At 44.0% G+C, this 21,550-nt stretch overlaps 1 long non-coding RNA gene across 1 annotated transcript in view; it reads right to left on the bottom strand.

Annotated features, from left to right (window-relative positions):
• Nucleotides 1-21,550, bottom strand: part of LOC138283184 (uncharacterized) — a 40,392-nt gene that overhangs the window by 9,391 nt on the left and 9,451 nt on the right. The window contains exon 2 of the long non-coding RNA XR_011201114.1: nucleotides 14,959-15,079. This is a non-coding gene — a long non-coding RNA (uncharacterized lncRNA). The remainder of the gene's footprint in view (nucleotides 1-14,958; nucleotides 15,080-21,550) is intronic.

Genomic DNA, 21,550 nt, shown 5'->3' with positions numbered 1-21,550 from the left:
AAAAATCAATCACTCGAAGATGCTATAGACACTGCTAAGCTTGTGGAGCAATCTGAACTTTGTTTGAGGGAGATAGAAAAAAAAGACAGCAATTGCAGTATAGTGTTTAGTAGGGTAGAATCGGATGTATGAGCAGTAATACAGTCAAGAAATTCCAAGGTGAAACCTAAGCAAAAAATTAAGTCATGCTATCGGTGTGAAAGTAATTTTTACACTGGTGAATAGTGTAAATGCATAGCAATTAACAAAGATTGTGGGGAGTGGGGCGTAGAGGTCACTTCGCAGCAGTGTGCAAACAAGAAAACAAACTGAGAGTGGCTACTGTGGAGGAAGAACGTACGCAGGAGATACATGGGGATAGAATCCTCAGGGAAGAAAGTACAGAGAGTGAACCGGGGAGAAAGGAAAGACCTAAGGCATAATTTATGATTAATGGAAAAGCAGTTGAACTCATTATAGACTTGGGTTCCATGTATATCATTATCTCCAAAGAAGTGTTCATGGAAAAGGGGTCAAGAATGAAATTACTTCCAAAAGATTTTAATCCAGGAGGATATCAAGGGGAAACTATTGATTTGCTGGTGGGTACATAGAAACTACTGTGAGGTTTGGAGGGAGACAGATTGTAGCAAAGGTATACGTAGTTGAAGAAGGGCTACACATATTAGGCAGAATGCATCAATATTCTCTTAATATTGTTTTAAATCCGAGGGCACCAAATCAGGTGATGGTTGTTGAAGAAATTCCCTTGGATGACATTTTATACAAAGCCCAGGATGTTTAAAAAAACAGTTATGTCATTTGAAAGGATATATTCATAAAATAGTGTTAAAGCCAGATGCCATTCCTGTACAGCCCAAAGTACGACCTATTCCTTTGGTCTCTCGAGTTGCAGTGAAGGAGATGTTGGAAGAAATGCTTTTAACTGGAGTGATTGAACCAGTGAAGACATCCAGGTGGATATCTCCTGTGGTACTCACAGACAAATCTGATGGCAATTATAGGTTTTGCGTGGATCTTAGGTCTCTCAATCAGAATGTATTTGTGGATACTTACCTGCTGCCAAAAATAAACAAACTTATACTGACTGTGGGGGTGGTAAGTATTTTTCTAAAATAGATTTGAAAAAATGCTTGCCATCAGATTAAACTATATGAAGAGTCCAAAACACTTACAATATTTATCACCATGAAAGGCTCCTTTCAGCTCAAATGAATGTCTTTTGGTTTATGTTCGGCAGTGAGCGGATTTCAGAGAATGATGAGTAAGGTGTTCAAGGGTATGACCAACATCCTATATTTCCAAGACAATATATTAGTTTTTGAGGACTCAGTTGAACAACACAGTATGGTCCTTAGGCAAGGCTTTACACAGGATTGGGGAAGGTGACCTGTCTCTTCAGCTTGACAATTGCAAATTTCTTGTGGACCAAGTTGAATATTTAGGCTACATGATGACTGCGAATGGAGTAAAGCCCAAGGAGAACTTACTAGATGTGATAATGTTGGCTCCTCCGCCCACAGACAAAGAACGCTTGAAATCTTTTCTAGGCCTCATCGAGTATTATGTCAAATTTTTTCACAGATTTTCTGAAAAGACTGAATGTTTTAGGTTGCTTTTTAAAAAATGAACCAGATTTGTGTGTGTGGGGGGGGGTGAACAGCAGGTGTTTTGATCTCAGAAAGAAAGAGATCTGCAGCGCTGGAATTTTAACACTGTTTACTACAAAGTTGAAATTGATACTTACCGTTGATGTCAGTGCCACAGGTATTGGGGTAGACCTCTTGCAGATTCATGGTAAGCATGAGAGGATAGTGGCGTTTGCCTCCAGGACACTGGACTGGATCTCGTCATTTCTCTCAGGCAGAACCCAGAGAGTCCGCCTCCCACTGTTCCTGTCAGAAGCCTCCAGAATCATCTGTGGCGTTCCCCAAGGATCTTCGCTCAGCCCCACGCTCTTCAACGTTTACATGGCCCCCCTCGCCAACATTGCACGAAACCCACCACATCAACATAGTTTCCTACGCAGACGACACTCAGCTCATCCTCTCCCTCACGAAAGACCCTACAACTGCAAAGCACAACCGACTTCACGCCATCGCCAGCAGGATGGAATCAAGCCACCTCAAGTTAAACAAGGCAGAAATCCTCATCTTTGGCACCAACCCCTCAACTTGGAATGACTCCTGGTGGCCCACCTCCCTAGGAACCGCGCCCTCACCCACCACCCACGCACGCAACCTAGGCTTCATCTTGCACTCCACACACAGCATGACTCAGCAGGTCAATGCCATCTCCTCTTCCTGCTACAACACTCTCCGCATGCTCCGCAAAATCTTCAAGTGGATTCCCGTCGAAACCAGGAAAACTGTCACCCACGCCCTGGTCAGCAGCCGACTGGACTACGGAAACGCCCTATATGCAGGAATAACAACCAGACTCCTAACAAAGCTGCAAAGAATCCAGAACGCATCTGCCCGCCTCATTCTGGACATCCCACGCCGCAACCACATTTCCCCCCACATCAGAGACCTTCACTGACTACCAGAATCAAAGAGGATCACCTTCAAACTCCTCATCCACGCACACAAGTCCTTCCACGACACAGGCCCAGCCTACCTCAATGACAGACTCACCTTCCACACCCCACCTGCAATCTTCGCTCCGCCAGCCTTGCACTTGCCTCCATCCCCTGCATCCGCCGCACCACCGCCGGAGGAAGATCCTTCTCTCACCTAGCCGCCAAGACCTGGAACTCCCTACCGCTCCACCTTCGCCAGACCCAATACCTCTTCACATTCAGGAAACGCCTCAAGACATGGCTGTACAACCAGTAGCCCCCCCCCCCAGCGCCTTGAGACCCTAACGGGTGATTAGTGCGCTCTATAAATCCTTGATTGATTGACTGATTGACCACCTCTGAGCGAAATAATTTACTCATAGAACATGAGGCGCTTGCAGCAGCTTTGGTAACCAAGTAGTTTGTGCTGCGTATTGACCACAAGCCATTAGTAAAGGTTCCACTACCAGGCGGAGCTGGAAAGGGGTCAGCAGGATTAGCTAGACTTTCGGCTCATCTTCAAAAGTATTGCTACAATTTGGAATACATTCAGGGGTGGAGGAACTGTCAAGCCGACAGTTTGTGAAGGTTACATCACAAAATAAAAGGATGGACAAAGTGTTGAAACTTTAAAACACTCACCCCCAGTCACAGATCTGGTTTAATCCATTGTTATTTTGCTTGCCACCTCACCTCAGTTGGGACCCAGCCATATGCAAATCAGTCTTCACCCTGCTCCCCATGGAAACAGGACAGACCAAACTGCCAAGCCAGGTCCTCCCGGGACCAGAAACAACCATCCTGGAACCTGTTTTGGGGTTATCATCTCTTATCAGCCAGCCTAGCTTGAATCCATTGGCACAGGGAGCAGGGGACCCATGTCTGGGCATACCCTAGCCACCTAGGGCACACATAGCAGCATCACATGGTGTGGCATGGTGAGCACAGGAATGATGTGCTGTGTGATAATGGTAATGTGTTCTTTACATTCTTGTACTTACCTTGAGCATTGTATTGTTCTTTTCATGCTTGTACTTACCTCGTGCACTTTATTCTTTCAATCACGATTCCACATTTGAGCCTCACGCTTTGAGGAGTTCCTTAAATCGGGCTGGGCCGTTGGTTAGAGATCTCCTGGTGGTAAGCAGCACTGAACATGGACTCCCTGTATTTATTAAACTACAGGATTATTTTTACCTGCCTCTTCGTCTCCTTCTTCCAAATTTGGTGATGACTCGTGGAAGGACTCTTTTGGGAGCTCATCGGTCATTTCTACCTCAGGTACATACTGGCTGTTCTATCTCTTATATTGACTGCAGAGGTCGATTGCGTCTGCTGCACTGACATTTGGATTGATTGGCCTGCTGTCGGGGTCAGTTGGTGGTGCTGCTTCATACTGCTGCCTTAATGAACCTTGCTGGTTGCCCCGCGTACTACGGCACAGGGCTCGTGTGACCCTTCCCAACTCCATTGGAAGGGCTCGAGCAGCGAAGACACGAGCTACAACAACTGGTTTTGTGTGACAGCTCACAGAGTGTGGCACATCCTTGGCTTGTGTGATACTTGAGCGCACTAAACTCACGCTTGTGGTCTCAGCAGTCAAAGGCATGTGCACGGTTGCTTGAATGCCCACATTACAGCAACTTCAGCTTTCAGAGCTCACACCACTTTTGAAATGTTGTTCCACCGAAGCTATCTCGACAATCCAAGGAGCTTTCCTATTGGCTCCTACATATGCACCTGATTGGCCCAACATTGTTTCTTAAGAACTATCCTGTGCTGATTTAAGGGGCTCCTACACAGGCACCCTGATTGGTACAATGCTACAAGCTCACACCTTGGCTCGTCACCAGCACATGGGTTTAGCTTCAGCTTTGTCATAGTAATTCTTCGTTATTTCAACGTCTTCTTTCCTATGGGCATGTGAGCAATGGCCTATTTAGTGGAAATCAATGAAATTTGGAAGTAACTTCCTTTTAATCCAATTATAAATGAGTTAATCTTTTGGGCACTGGATATTTAGCAAGTTTTGCCCTCTATACATTCCTTGCTATGGCTTTCAGTCAATGTTACGTTCATATAGCTCTGTTTCTACAAAATCCAGGGAAACCCCCTGTTCCTTGAAAGCAATGGTTCCGCATTTTTAAAAACATTTTAGCGGCTATTGATGATGCGCCAAATTTGAATCAAACAGGAAGGTGGCTCTCCTATTTAGTAACCTGGGACGTACAGAGCAGCAAATATTTGTCAATTTATCAATAGTTGAGGCACCTGGTAGTGAAGGTGAAGAGTGGTATAAATAAATGGAGGTGGTCTCACATTTGTGGAACAAGTTTTTAGAACAACCAAGTATTCTTATTGAGAGATTTAATGTATTTGAAAGAAAACAGCTGGGTGATGAGAATATTGAGGAGTTCATTTCTACCCTAAGATTGCTGGCATAAACTTGCAACTTTGGAGAGTCGTTAGACACTTATCTGAGAGATCAATTTGTTTTTTCTTGATACTCCAAAAAAATCAGGATCGTTTGCTAAGCTGTAGGGATCATACTTTAGCTGAATTTATCGATGTAGCTAAGGCAAATGAACATTCCATGCTTTCAAGCAAACTTATGGCAGTACAGAATTCATCCAGTTCACATGTAAATGCTTATTCATGTTCTGAAAAAAGTTCTGTTAGTGCTATATCTACAGAAGATAGATTTGAAACAAATGTAGTAAAAAAAGCTTATAGTTTCTGTTTTAAGTGTGGGTCTAAATCTCATTGGGTAAACAATGTATCAAATGCAAGAAGGTAGGGCATTTTCAAAGTGTTGGTAGAGGGGAAAAGCCATCTATCAAGGTTAGTAATGTGGACATAACTATGGATGATTGTATTTCCAGCTTGTCAAAAGTCATTCTAAATATTCAGGACAATGTTTGTACCCTGGTTGGCAGAGTTAAGGGACCCTGGTTTGAGGTCACAGTTGGAGATTTAAAGATTAAAATGATGGCTGACTCTGGTGCTCCAATAACCATATTATATGATGTATGTTTCCATCACCAGTGGGGTAAATAGTTTGCCCTCCAACAGCCTTATATCTCTCCTAAGGCTTTTGGATAGCAAGATATTGATTTATTGGGTTTCTTCAGTGATTCCTTAACATGCTTTGGTAGAACAACAACCACAAAAACGTATGTAGCTGCTAAGGGCAGGAATTTGTTTAGTTGGTTGGTTGACTTGACCTAGCCAAATTAGACCTTATTTTGATTTGTCAGGTGTAGACTCCCATAAGAGCAATTGACACCTTTAATGCCAATGTAAAAAGTTGAGTTCAGTGAACAACTGCTTGTCCACTGCTTTCCTTTTGTGAGTTGATACTAACTTTACACCCTCTCCAATTATTCATGATGTTACAGACATGATCATGACTGATGTTATCAGGAAGTTCCCAGAAGTCAGTCAGTCAGTCATTCTTTATTCGGCATTTGCCATAGAATCACATAAAAAAAAACATTTATATACACTTAAAATTTTGATAGCATATAGCTTCACAATAACACCTAATAATGTTATAAAAGGTTTGAGCTAAAAAAACAAAAATCGTAAAATAAAATAAAAACCCTAAAAGAGCATGCCCTTTCTTGCTCATCTCCAGTAACTTGACGTCGTTCTGGACTCAGAAATCAATTATTAAAAAAAATATCAACCATTTCATAATGTTTCCTAATAGCTAAAACAGATATAATGAAATCTAAAATGGAGAGTCAGGATTTAATTGATGACAATTTGTGTATATAGGTCATTGCTTCCTTATAATGCCTAACCTTTGCCCTATGCGGCATTGGCAATGGAAAATCTGATCTTGGATCAGCATACAAAGTGCAAAATAGTACAAAGTGACGTGCTTTGCTTTGATTTGCGCCACAAGGGCATGAGGGCAGCTCTCTGTACCAAGTATCCTATATGGGAAACGTCACTCTAAAATGGATTAGACTTAACCTGACTGAGGTTACTGCCGAACTCTCAAACCAGGCTAAATAGGGCTCCATGGCATCATGGTACGGCATCTGTAGTTGAGATCTGGCAATACCGATCAAAAGACCTCAAATTAAGTGCACCCTCGAGTCTCAAGGTCAAAATAAGCTCTCTAAAGCATGATTTTACGACTTATTTTGCATTACTAGGCAAAGATTTGGGGTCTGTAAACATTTCAAGCCCCAACTTTTGAAAGGACTTTTTTAAGTAGGACAACCACAGGATCCTATATGAGTGGGCCAGTTGTAAGCAGTCAGTCAGACAGCCCAGGACCACAGTAGCCTCTGGATTTCTCCAGCATCTAATCCACAATAGGAGTGGAGGTACAGCAATTGAATCCTCTAAGAACTGCAACCCCAGTTCCTCATGGCAAATAATATTTGCTATATTTTGGGTACCAAGAGTAGTATATGTACAAAGTTGCTCTCGATATGTTGCAAGGGATCAACTTTGCCATGACCCCACAAACCCGCACTGTATATGACTGCTGTTAAACATTTAGGGGGTCATTTTGACCCCGGCGGTCGCTGATAATGTGGCGGTGGTACCAACAGGCTGGCGGTACAAACTGCCACATTATGACATTGGTGGGTTGGCCGAAGCCAACCCACCAGCGTGCCACTCCAATCGCCATGGCGGTAGCAGCCACCGGGCTGGAGATAAGAATTTCCAGCCCGGGGCCGCTTTTGTACCGCCTCAGGCATTTTGACCCTGCCTACTGCCATGGTTTTCGTGGCATAACCATGGTGGTAGGCCCTATCAGTGACAGGGAATCCTTCTGTGTCACTGATAGAAGGCCCCCCCCCAAACACTCCCCAGACGCCCCCACCCTCCCTTCATCCACATTACCCCCTTCCAGTCCCCCACCCCTACACCCTTCCCACACACACATGCAGACACGCACCACGCATACACACACTCACTCACACAGGCATACACGCATGCATCTATTCACTCATAGCACACATCCGTGCCACATTCACACTGACATGCAGACATGCATTCACATATCCATTCATACACGCATTCTCACACATGCATACACGCATGCAAACAACACTACATATACATTTGCATTCATGCACACGTGCACACGTTCAAACATTCATGCACTCACCCCCACACACAACACCCAGCAACCCCCTCACCTGTCGGAAACCCAACTTACTTGGATCCAGAGGGTCTTCCGACAGGGGACAGGGTGCTGCTACCGCCAGGAGCACCCGCCAGTAGAACACCACCAGGCCGTATTATTTGACATAATATGTCTGGCGGCGGTCTACTGGCGTGGCGCTGCTGGTGGTAGCAGCACCACCTTAACTCCATCCGCCAGCATGGCCACAGCTGGATTTCCGCCCTTCTTGTGGCGGAAATCCAGCTGTGGTCATTATTTAGCAGACGGCTGTTAGCCGCGGCAACTGTCTTCTGGCGCCCGTCACTGCGGCGGTAGGCGGCATTTAACACCAATGTTTTAATGAGGGCCTCTAATGACTATGGGCCCCCACAGATGTGGCAGAGTTTTTAATAAATCCACAGGGACCTCATCAGGCCCCGGTGCTTTCCCTGCCTTGGAACGATTAATTGCTGTTAAGACCGCCTGTACATCAATCGGAGGATCTAATGATACTTGGTTTAATTCCACACTGTTTGAGATTGAGCCATCGATCCTAACATGGGGTTGTTTGATTTTCTCTGGAGAGACCCTTTCATAGTGTTGTATCCAGACATCCTCTTGAATCAAACAGCCATCCTGTTCAATGTGTTACTCAGAGAAGTATGGGTGATTTATCACCCCCCAAAACTTACAGCTATACTTCTGTAGCGTAGCAGCCATGAGATCAGACCAGGCCTTGGTTCTAATTTCAGTTTTCCTCTCTTCTACTGCTGCTTTATACTGGCTCCTTGCCCTTTTAATTTAATCACAAGAGTGTGGAACCTCATTTAAAGCTTTTGTAAGGTCAAGATGGGCAGCCATACATGCAGATATAAACCAACCCTGTGCTGCTGGGACCGGTTTTTGTCCTGTCAGTAACCAAGGCCATAGAAATGGCACTGCACAACTGCTCATATTCCTGCACTATGAGCTCACTATTTGGTCTGATAGCTCAGCAAATATTAATCGATTCTACCTTCTCTTTATAAATCTTCTAACTAAACCCAAATTGATCAACCTTTTCCCATTTAATGCGCATACCCTTATTTCTATTAAAATTTAAGTTGCTACTCCTGTTCCTTTTCTTAGCATCTGATTCGATAATATAAGATAGATTAAAACATAAAGGGTTGTGGTCACTGGCGCAAAAGGGGATTAACTTAGAATCGAGATTTAGATAGGAGTCTGCAGAACTAATAAGGATAAAATCTATAAAACTCCCTTTAGAATCTCCTGTGAATGTGGGGATTTTCTGTGAGCTTTGTAAGCTTACCACACTGGTGAACATAAAATCATATTTATTAATAAAAGAATTCAGCACATCCCCTTCTTCTGAATGTCTAAAATGAGTTGATGTTTCACGGTCCTCTGGAACACAACTGCACAGTTTTGTGTCTGCTACGTGACATAAAGACATATTAAAATCTCCTACCCAGAGCATAATTACATTGATATTTTGAAGCCAGGCAGAAGAATCAAGAAAACCCATTACCTCCCCAAGACTTCTCTTTAGGGAACCATAAGGGGAATTATTATAAAAATGTATTAAAGGGGTAGCTTTATTCCCCACAGTCATTAATAAAACAATCATGAAATGAGGAGAGGCCCGTTTAAAAAATGCCCTTGTCCTGTGTAAAATCAGTAAGACAAGGACCGCAAGACCCCCACTGGCCCTTCCTACTGTGGATGACATCGCCGGTTGGTGTAAGGTTAGAAAACCATCCAGATACAAGAGGTCTGTCGACCAAGTCTCCTGAAGGCAAATAATATCATAAGAGCACACAAAATGTAACCAGTTTGAATTTTGTAATTTAGCCCGGACTCCCGCGATGTTCCAGCTAATCAGGAATAAAGATTTTGTACTTGTTCTGGGGTTAGTCTCTTCCAGTAAAGGGAGCACAGCAAGGGCCCGAGGTTGTAGGATCGGGGCACTCATTTCTCCATACTGGATAGTTAATTCTTGAGTTACTTCTCCTCCTAAATTCCCTAGGGCTTCCCTACCCTGCAGGGGGTCCTTGCCCGTCAGTCGCTTTCATCCAATAAGTTAAAAGACTCATAAATGATTTGCAGTATAAACATTGACCTGTATAGAGGATCAGGCTTATTTTGTAGCACCTTTAACTTAGCTGAGGACATAACAGATGGGTAATAGAAGCGACTAAGTGGATGCACCCTGATTCCTCCTATCGACCCTGGTGGGTGGCTCAATATCCCCACCAAACGTTTCACTGGCCTAGGGTCTTTACAATTTAACACAACACTGTATCCCTCAGCGGATTTCCTCAAAGGGCCAACCCAGTTCACTCTACAAGCAAAAAGAATCATATTGTTTAGGTCCACAGGATAGCTTGATTTTATCCCACAGCCAGTGTGCGGACTTTCTTATCAGGGCAGTTGTATCCTCTTTAGTGCCCTCTGTTGGTGGGGGGGGCATGTTTTCCAGTAACAGGATGAATGACTGGCTTTCAGCAGGTAGCTGTAGAACTCCTTCTGAGTTAGCATTTTTAGTAAGGTGGGAAAGATTTTATTGACACTCAGAACAGGGCTGGGTCTGATTTCCTAGAGTACTGAATTGATCTAGTTGTGGGGCACTAGCACAAGAACGAACTGTGTGTAAACCAGGCCCCACAGAGCTTTGGGTGTGCCTATTAATTTCCGCTCTTGAAGGGACTCCCAAACTGTGCATGTCACCTCACAAGTGTAACTCAGGGATGAATGACTTCCCACATATTAATATCTCAGGTTTGATTGTCTTAGGGACTAAACTAGCCAAGTTTGCATGCCAGGATTCAATTTTTTCAGAAATCAGTTTGGTAAGTTTCTCATCCAGAGTTATACAAAACGCTTTTAATATATAATCAATTTTATCACAAAATGTATTTAAAATACCCTTCCCCTTTTCAAAACCCTTCAACATGTCCTCAATCATATGGGCATCCTTAGTTTCATTTGGAGGTGTGAGAAGTGTGCATCCCTTTTTCCCTACCGTAGTTGGCTGCTTTTTTGCTCCTGCCCTTCTTTTCTTCAGCGGTGAAGAAGCCACAGGGGAGGGATCTGTTGTTGAGGGCTTCAGTAGATCCCTTATTGGGATCCGGTCCTGCAGGGTGGTAAACAAGGGGTGAACTTTTGAACCATCCTGGGTAAGATCTGTAACCTGTAAATTCCGCTGTAAAGGCTCTGGTGCAGAAGACTTAATTAAAACTTGAGGTTCCAGAGGGGACTCTGTGACAATTTCTGCACCACCCCAATCCTGACCTTCACTTGCTCTAGTTCGGACTCTATAGCCCCCCTGACAGATGATAAATAGTTTGTGATAGACAGTTGGGCGGAAAGACCCGGGCTACATTTATCATTCTGCACTATTGTCTTCCTCTTCCCCATTTTGAAAATGTAGTACTCATGTGCCTTATTTTGCCCCACACAGTGGGGAAATCACCCAGAGCAAGGGGGAAAGAGAAGGGGCCTGGCCTCTTCAGGCTGATGACGAGCGAAAACGGGCCCGGACTTGGCCTAGCCACAAGCCCGGGCGAGTCCTGTGCTGTAGGACTGCGGCGCAGGTTTTGCAGCTGCCTGGTCCCTGCCTCCTCCTCCACTCCCGCTGAGTAGTCTGGGGCTTGTGGTCCTGCCCCCTTGTCACTGTGCTTCAGAAAACAAGTCCCACACTGCGGGACTGCGGCGCAGGTTTTGTAGCCGCCTGGTCCCCGCCTCCTCCTCCATTTCAGCTAAGTAGTCTGGGGCTTGTGGTCCTGCTGCCGTGCTACAGCAAAGCGTCCATCGCTGCGGGACTACAGCGCAGGTTTTGCAGTCGCCTGGTCCCTCCCTTCTCCTCCACTCCCACTTAGTCAGAGGCTTGTGGTCCTTGTGGTCCTGCCCCCGTGTCACTGTTTCAATGTGCTACAGCAAAGCGTCCCACGCTGCGGGACTGCAGTGCAGATTTTGTAGCCTGGTCTCCGCTTCCTCCTCCACTCCCACTGAGTAGTCTGGGGCTTGAGGTCCTGCCTCCGTGTCGCCGTGCTACAGCAAAGCGTTCCGCACTATGGGACTGCGGCGCAGGTTTTGTAGCCGCCTGGTCCCCACCTCCTCCTGCACTCCAGCTGAGTAGTCTGGGGCTTTTGGTCCTGCCCCCGTGTCCTAGTGCTACAGCACAGCGTCCCCTACCCAGAGGTCTTTAGTAATAAGTTTGGATCTATCAATAATCTTGAACATAAGATCAAGCTTAAAACCAATGCTGTTCTGATCGTTCACAAAGTGAGACCCATTCCCCTAAGTGTTAGGTATGATCTTAAGAAGTTGCTACAGAAGTTGACTGCTGAAAAGGTAATTGCACCCACATAATCTGGGGAATGGGTTTGTCCTATTGTCATTCTGCAGAAGAAATCAGGGGAGATTTGGTTGTGTGCGGACCTTCGCACACTGAATAAGAATACTGTAGTTAGTTATTGCCACCCTCTCCCTAAAGTTCATGACATGCTGGCCAATATATGGAGAGCAAAATATTTTACATTAATTGATCTACACTCAGCCTATCATCAGATTCCTCTAGAAGAGGTGTCTCAAGACCTGACCACCTTTGTCACACCTTTTGGGGTAATACATTTTTAAGTGTTCCTTTTGGCCTACAGTCAGCTACCAGTGTATTTCAAAGGTTTATGAATATCATCTTGGGCGATGTATTTGGGGGCTCAGGCTTTTCGAGATAACGTACTAATTTTTGTCAAGACTATTGAGAAACATAACCTTATTCTAAAAAGTGTCTTACGCATTTTTTTAAATGTTGGAATCACGCTGAGATCTGACAAGTGCAAGTTTTTGGTACAAGAATACAATTACCTAGGACATCATATTTCAACTGAAGATATCAAACCTACATTTTCGTTAGTGCAGGCTATTCAGGAAGCTATTCCACCCAAGGACAAAGACTTACTTTGCTTGTTTTTGGGTCTTAGTGAGCACCCTTTGTGGTTTATAGAGAGGTATGCTTTCATTGTACAACCCTTAGGTGTGTTGCTTAAAAAAAGTATGTAATTCACATGGGATAATATGGTCAATGAGGCTTTTACCAGAAACAAAGAGATGATCATGTCTGCACCTGCCCTTGTTTCCTATGATTCGGAAGGTAAATGTTTTGTGGCAGTAGATGCCAGTCAAGTTAGGTTAGGTGCTGTCCTTTCACAGCAGGTCAACATTAAGGAGCATGCAGTGGCATTTGCCTCTCATTGCCTTAAGGAGTCGGAAACCAATTACTCTATCATTGAGCTTGAAGCTCTTGCTTGCTGTTGGGCAGCAGAAAAATTCAAAACATTTTTGTGGGGATCTAAATTTGAAATGTTTACTGATCACAAATCACTGGTGTACATGGTAGATGGTAGTGTCACAGGTAAAGCCTCTTCTAGATTGGTCAAATTACTGGCACGTCTTCAAGAATTTTCCTTCACCATGAAATACATCCCTGGTGGGAAAAGCAAGAAAGCGGTTTATTTGTCAAGGGTAACTTTACAATTGGATTTGGCCACTGGTTGTGACACCCAATGTGTGGTTGTGCTTGTGGATGATATGCTGAATGAAAAAGGGGCAATTTCTAAAGCAGACTGGCTTAAGGTTTTGCAATCTGATAATGTGTGAAAAGAAGTTACTGAGTTCATCACAAAAGGTTGGGCAAGGGAGAGAAATTTGTATTCTGAGCTCAAACCATTTAAAGATCTCTGAAGAGTTATCTATTGCTAATGGTCTGCCCATGCACCATGACTTGTGTGTTCCCCCGTTGCCATTCAAAACTTGTTAAATGAATTTGCCAATGAAGGTCACTTGGGCATCAGTGCCATGTGTAAGAACTTGAAACAATACTACTGGTGGCCTTCCATGGAGTCTCAGGTAGTTAGTCTTATAATTTCATGTAGTATTTGTCCTCATTCATATAAGCATTGGAAAATGTTTGGGTCACCTTTGCATGTTACTCAATTACCTGAGAATCCTTGGGATAAGGTTGCTTTGGATTCTGTGGGGCCTTCTGACATATTACCACCAGGGAAAATATTTTTGTTAGTCTTAGTTGATTATTTTTCAAAGTGAGTATACTTTAATTTTGTTGATTCTCCCACAACTTCTTTTGTGGTTAAGTTTCTGAAGAAGATATTTCAAATTGAGGGTGTTCCTTCGGTTCAGGTTACCGATAATGGGACACAGCTTGCTTCTAATGTCATGAGACAGTTTACTGATATTAATCATTTGCATGTAGCCTTATACTCTCCCACTTCAAATGGCCTAGTGAAGAGAGTCAATAACTTCTTGAAAGAAGGCATTGAAACCACTTTACCTTGTGGTGTAGATGTGGAAGAACGTCTGAGGCAAAAATTCTGGGGGGACTCTGTCACACCTCACAGTGCCACTAGTGTTTTTTCTGTTAAACTTTTAAGGAAACACACTCCCAGATCTAATTTAAGACATACGTTTTCCAATGAAATTAATGAGAAGGTGCATAATGAAGTATCGACTTAAGTCCAGGCTCATCAGAGACATTCTAAGGAACTCTTTGACAGCAAAAACAATGATAGGGGGAGTCTAAATGTGTGCCTCCAATGAAGATTGTCAGAGATTCCAAGGTTGCTATTTTAACTGATGGCAGAGTATGGTGGAGCAAACAACAGTTGGTGAAAATTACGGAAGAACAGGCTATTTTGCTTAAGTCTAAACCTCAGGTGCTGTCTAGTCAACTGTATGGTTCGTGGTGGTTGAATATGTATGAAAAGGATCTTACGACTACCGCCTCCATTGAATCATCCACAGTGACGGGTTATGAGAGTTCTCCAAGAGGTGGTTTTGATGATCAGTTAACCCTTGAAGAGGAGTGTGTTGACTAGCCTAATTTCTCTCTGGACAAAGAACCTGTTCAGGATAGGCCAATTTGCAAAGTAAAACTTCCAACAAGATGCAATCATTATTTTTTTTCATTTTCCCCTTGCATGTCTTATGCTCATTTCTTTTGTAAAGGGGAAGATGATGTGATAATGTTCTTATATGCTTGTACCCACAATGTGAATTGTATTCTTTGTTCTTTACATGCTTATACTAATCTCATGCATTGCATTCTTGCAATCATGATTCCACATTCGAGCCTGATGTTTCCAGAAGCTCTTTGCCACTGGCTGAGCAGTAGGTTGGAGATCTCCTGGTGGTGAGAAGCGCTGAACCTGGGCTCCATGTATTCATTAAACTACAGGATTATTCTTACCTAAATTAGAATATCCAGTCCATAAAAACCCTCAACACTCTAATTTCTTCCTCTTTTGGTGCTGCCCTGTTCAACCTGCTTGCTCCCTCCTCCAAAGCGTCCCATATTGTAACTCAGTTGTCTGCAAAAGTAGAAATATATACATTCAATAAAACATCAAACTACTAACAACCTTCTATTCTTGTAACATTTTATCCATTTTAACAAAATATTCCCTACAATGTAATATTTTTCTACTTTTTATGCTAACATTATATACCATCCCCTCCTAACATGCCGGTGAGGGAGAGTGTGATAATGATAGTCTCCGTGTCTTTCATAAAATCACAATTCTATATTCAGAATGGCTTTGAGAATCAGCATTTTATGGCAAGACAGGAGGCTAGCATTAAGCATATTTAAAGCTCCTCAAAATGAAACTAGAAACATGCTCAATTGGTTTGAAGTAGAACTTCGAAAAAACCTCTGCATTCAACCATTCTGCTGCCTTCATTATCTCCTTCGACCCTGCTCCTGCCTAAAAAACTCTAGAGGCCTCACAGAACGTGATTTAAATCTCTCTACATCAACTCCTGCCTCCTTCATAATACTCTTCATCCATCTTGCAACCGTTCCCACTGAAACAGCTTTATTAGGCTTTACATATGAAATCAACAACTGTGACAAACCATGTGCCCTGAATTCCTCTACTCTCGTCTCGTATTCCCTAATTTAACTTACCGCACAAAACTTGGGAAATTCCTCAAAAATAGGATAACACTTTGATTCTGACATAGGCCCTCATTATGTACATGGCAGTTCTGACTGCCATGCCGGCGACGGCGGAAAAGACCGCCACCGGCATGGCGGTCTGAACCTCCATATAAACAACACAGGGAGGGCCGCCACAGACGGCCCTCCTCCATCGCCAGGCTGCCGCCACCAGGCAGCCTGACGGTGGAGGGAATCATTTTCTGACAGGGCAGGTGGAAGCAGGGCTGCCCCTCGGATAATGATCCCTTCTGCCACCAGCCTTCCCTGGCGGGTTCCCCCGCCAGAGAAAGTCTGGCGGAAGGGGTGCTCCGGGGCTCCCTTGGGGGACCCTGCACTGCCCATGCAAGTGGCATGGGCAGTGCAGGGCCCCCTGTACAGTGCCCCATCGCGCAGGTCAGCGCGACGGGTGCAGCTGCAGCTGCACCTGCCGCACAGAGGCATTGAAAGCAGCTCCATGTGGCAATGTCCCGGCCACGCATTCTGCTGGGCCGGCAGGAGGAAACAATGTTTCAGCCCGCCGGCCCAGCAGAATGTTCATTATGCGGCCGGCAAGGTCCTAGTGGGGCTGGTGGTTAGTGAAATGACCGCCAGCATGAACACGGCGGTAAACACCGCCGTGTTCATGACCCCCATAGTCTTGGTTCAATCCCAAATTTCAAAAAGTACACTAAATGGCTGATAAAACCTACTTCCTAAGTCTAATGTCTGAACATCAGATACTCTCTTAAATAAAATCAAGCACAGAAGAGTTGCCAACTTCCATGTCAGTTCTCTTAATGTTAGAAACCTATTTCCTGGCTATACATTGAAAAATTTCAAAACTAAATGTACATCCCAAAGACTTCCATATTTTCCTTTAGTGGGTCTTTTTAACCGAATACCCTTCATTACTCTACAAATCAATGGACTTCTACCTGGGTAATTACCCTCTAAATGTCCAGTCGCAATTGCTGAACTGTAACAATTACCATCCTATAAGACAAGCCTTTACCAAACAGGTCTGCCAGAAAACTGGCTACCTCAATCTCATCTGGCACCACGGGATCCAAATCCCTTTCCATGCACCAACAAAACCTTACCTTCCATGCATCCCAATGTCAATTCCTTGTCCCCGGAGCCTAGAATTAATTAAGAAACTCTAAAGCCTCCCTCACTCTCTCTCTCTCTCGACCTCTAAATCTGTTTGATCACCTGATACTTTCCGTACTACAAGGTTGAGCATACCCGCTTCCACCAAAGGATGCTCTTCCTCATCTACTACTCTTAACTTTCCTTTGCATGACGTTTGTAGAAGGCTGGCCTGGTTTGTAGTGCGTACCTACGGTACTTACACCTTATACCAGGTCCAGTTATCCCTTATTAGTGTAGTAAAGGCAGTGTCTAGAAGCCAGGCTCTCTAGAGGTAGTTGTGGATGACCAGCCAAGGCTTATCTAGGAGACATGCAAAGCTCATGCAATACCACTGTAGTCACACAGTACTCGCACACATGAAAGAAAATAGTCAGTGTTACAAAAACAAAGGTACTTTATTTTGGTGGCCGAAGTAACAAAAATACCATAGAGACTATACTCCCTAAGGAGGTAAGTAATACACAAATTATATACACTCGTATGCAAAAATATGTGTAAATAAGTTAGAAAACAGTGCAATTAGTGAAAATCACAATAGTTAGAAATGGGCCTAGGTGGAACACAAACCATATACTAAGAAAGTAGAATGCAAATGCCGGTTTCCCACCTAGGCAAGTGTAGTGAATAGAGGGGAGCTGGGAGTACTAGAAAATCCCAAAGGTAAGTACTAGAACACCCCCCCCCTCAAGAAGACAGAGTCGGGTTCCTGGTTAGTGCAAGTGATATCCCACACCGGATGGAGGACTGCAGTCTGGTTTGCGTCACTGGAGTCTGCAAACAATCCTTGACACACGCAAAGCTCACAGTTAGCAGAAAATGGCGCTGGGTTAACAGGATCCCAGTCGGCACAGTCAAACACACTGACAAACAGGCCAAAAGTGGGGGTAACCAAGCTAGAAAGAGGCCACTTTCCTACACAGTTATCAAAAAAGGAATCTTCATCGCCATCTTGAAAACTGAAGAGAACCAGATCTGTGTGGTCCAAAAGGGACTCACTAGAACCAAGTGACACCTTGTTTCCTTACATGTACAAATATGTCTGAACCATAGCAAACAGCAGGAAAGCATATCCTTTCAGCCCCTGCCAATTCTGAATAAAAGCATCCACTGCCATGGTTCCCGGATCCAGTGGCCAACTGAATGAATTCTTCTTTTGGAAAGTTAACCTTGATGCAACTAAATCCATTTCCAACAGGCACAACTATGACTCTATTTTCAAAAAAATCTTTCCTCAACTTCTGTGCACTGTAATCCCTGAGATGACGAGAATTCCAATCTGCCATCACATTGTCTTTCCTTGGGAAGTACTATGCTGTTACATTTATCTCGCTTTTCTGACAAAACTCCCAAATCTCCTTTGCAACTTCAGAATACTTCTTGAACCGCTTCCCCCAGTTTGTTTATATAGGTTACCACTGTAACACTGTCCATCCTGAGAAGGACTGAATAACCTCGCAAACAATCTTTGAAACTGCGTGATGCAAACAATCCTGCTGTCCCTTTCTAAATGATTTATGTATTCCTCCCTCTCTTTCCAACTCCGTATTTCTCCAGTTTCTTGACCTAAACATATTGCTCCCCATCCTAAATTGCTTGGATCTGACTCAAACACAAAGTCAAGAACTGTTCTAAAAACAGCCCGACCAATCCATGCCTCCAATTTCTCCCACCACCAAGTTAACCCTTTCTTCAACTCCTCTTTCATCTTCAACTTGACCCCATAACAAAGACCTTTCGATAAACCCAAGGTCTTCAAATGTAGGCCTATCATGCAAAGGGCCTGGGAAAACGCCCTGAATTGAGGAGGATAACAAACCTACTACTCAAACTATCTCTTTCAATGTTTATTCCTATCTTTATCTTAAGTGACTCACTTCCCTTTCTATCAACTTTATCTTCCATTCTGGAAAATGAAGTTGAACTTTTACTGCTATATAATGTCAATGTGCTCTTGAATGTGATACTGTGCTTTCGCTCAGCTCTCTTCCCTTTGAAAGTCTTGATGTATATGTTTTTCTGTGTTCTGTGAAACACTCTGAAACTCTATGGCCTACTGTGAGCAATATGAAAACATCAACAAGGTTTTTATTGTATAGGATTCCTCCATTAATTAAAGGATTTATGGATTCGACAATGTTGTGTGCAAGAATTCATGTTGTATCCTACTACTCAAATGTACAGAATACCATAAATACTGATATTTTGTACAGCATTCTTAAGAGTAGATGTATATTTAAATAAGCACTGGCAAAGCCAATAGGTCTTGCCTATACAAGAGACAGTGGCTTTGGCAATGTGTTTTGGCTATGTTAAACACCAGTGTGACTGCTGTTCAGCGTGGCTAAAAGTTAGTTGCTCCGAGTGTCATAGAGTGGAGTGGGGAAGCAGAGGGGATTTGTTGGAGTAGAGTGTTGTATGAAGTAGAGTAGGGGAGTAGAGTTTTGGAAAGTTGAGTAGAGGAGTGTAGTTTAGTGGCAGAGAGTGTTGTAGAGTGCAGTGTCCTAGAGTGGAGTGGTGTAGAGTGGGGAGGAGTGAAGTAGAATATGGTGGATTGGATTGAGGTAGTGGGGTGGATTGTATTGAGTAGAGTGAGGTGGACTGGGGTACAGTGGGGTGGGTTGGAGTGTGTGGCTTTGATTAGAGTGGGGTGGATTGAAATGGGGTGAAGTGGATTAGAGTGGGGTGGATTAGATTGGATGGGGGTGGCTGGACTGGTGTGTCTGGACTGGGATGACAGGACTGGGGTGGGGTGGACTGGATTGGGGTGGACTGGAATGGGTGGACTGGAGTAGGGTGGTTTGGAGTTGGGTGCACTAGTGTGGAGTAGGGTGATGTAGATTCAATTGGTTGATTGTGGTGGGGTGAATTACATTGGAGTGGGGTGGATTGAAATGGGCTGGGTGGAATGGGTGGGGTGAATTGCACTGGAGTGGGGGATTGAAGTGGGGTGGCTGAATTGGACTGGGGTAGAGTGGGGTGGATTGAGTGAAGTGGGGTGGACTGGAGTAAAGTGGGATGGAACGGATTGAAGTGGGGTTGAGTGGAGTGGGGTGGATTGGATAGGGTGAATTGGAGTGAGCTGGATTGAAAGAGGGTCGGGTGATCTGGATTGGGGTAGATTGGTTTGCATTGGGATGGGGTGGACTGGATTAGAGTAAAGTGGATTGTGTTCAGGTGGGGTAGACTGGATTGGAGTAGGGGGAACCGGATTGAGTGTGGTGAATTGGATTGAAGTGGGTTGAACTGGAGTTGGGTGGACTGTGGTGCATTGGATTGGAGTGGTTGGTTTGGATTGGATTGGGGTGAATATGATTGGTGTGGGTTGGATTGGTTTGGAGTGGAGTGGATTAAGGTTGACTGGAGTGGATTGTGCGGGAGTTGGATGGATTAAAGTGGACTGAAACAGAGAGTGGTGTAGATTGGAGTGGGGAGGACAGATTTGGTTGTAGTGGATTGGACTGGAGTGGCGTGAATTATATTGGAACTGGGTGATGGGATTTAAGTGGGTGTAGTGGACTGGAATATGGTGGATTGGAGTAGGGTAGATTGGACTGGAGTGGAGTGGGTTGGATCAGAGTGGGTGGATTAGATTGGATTAGGGTGGGCTGGACCGAGTGGGAAGGCTCGAGTGGGATGGATTAGAGTTGAATGCTGTGGAATGGATTGGTGTGAGGTGGGTTGAAATGGGGTGGATTGTGGTGGACTGGATTTGGGTGGACTAAGGAAAGGCGTGGATTGGATTGGAATGGGGAGGATTGGAATGTGTGGGGTTGATCGGATTGGTGTGGGGAAGATAAAACATTTTCTAGGTAGAATGACAAAATGTTTTAAGTCTATTAAGGACACTGAGGCAAGGATTGTGTTTCTCTTTCTTTTCTACTGAAAATTACAGCAATCAACATTAAACAAAAAAAAGTAACTACATTTCTCACGAGTCCCATGGTCCCCAACCATACTGCTGCACCAATCATAGCCCATCCGTTCATATAAAGCCTCATGTGACTTCAGTCTTTCCTCTTTCTTTGTGTATGCAAAATGACTTCAACCTTTCATGATCAACTTGTCACCAACATGGATTCCAGGAATAAACATCAACGTTCAGCCAACAGCGAACATGAAATTGAGATTTGGAAAGCTGAACCTCAGTACCAGTCCTTGCATCTAGAACATCAACGGATCGAGACCCAAACATTGATTAGGCAGATTAATTGTCTGTGCCTGTCAATGGGAAAATCAGTTGTAAAATATGATCTCTCAGAGGAGAAAATTACAATCAAAGGGTAGGTAAAAACATCAGACTGATAATAATCATGGTAACACCAAGAGAAAACAACATAATATGCATTATTCATAATTTAAAATTCTTGATGCGCTAGCTAGAATTATTTTATTCTATGTCAGGTCCGGAGGTTTAAGATTTTGCTAGTTCAAAGCTGTGCAACCACCATCAAAGCTACTGCCACAATTGGTTTATGATAAAACATTTTAAAAGTGGAACCAGGGGACCAGTCCCCGCTGCTATAATGCCCTCTAACCTAGACCCTGTCGAAAAAGCCTTAGAAGCCATAGCGCCTTGAACCGAATATGCACCAAAGGTGGACACATCGATTCCCGCTCTAGCCAACAACCACTTGACCCAACGAGTCAATGTCCATTAAGAAAATGGACGAAAAAGAATCTGAAGGGAGATAAGCAATTGTCCTCATAA

Source organism: Pleurodeles waltl, chromosome 3_1 (genome assembly GCF_031143425.1).
Source record: "Pleurodeles waltl isolate 20211129_DDA chromosome 3_1, aPleWal1.hap1.20221129, whole genome shotgun sequence".
Taxonomy (NCBI): domain Eukaryota; kingdom Metazoa; phylum Chordata; class Amphibia; order Caudata; family Salamandridae; genus Pleurodeles; species Pleurodeles waltl.
Note: the sequence above shows the minus strand (reverse complement) of the source record. Positions and strands in the feature narration are given on the sequence as shown.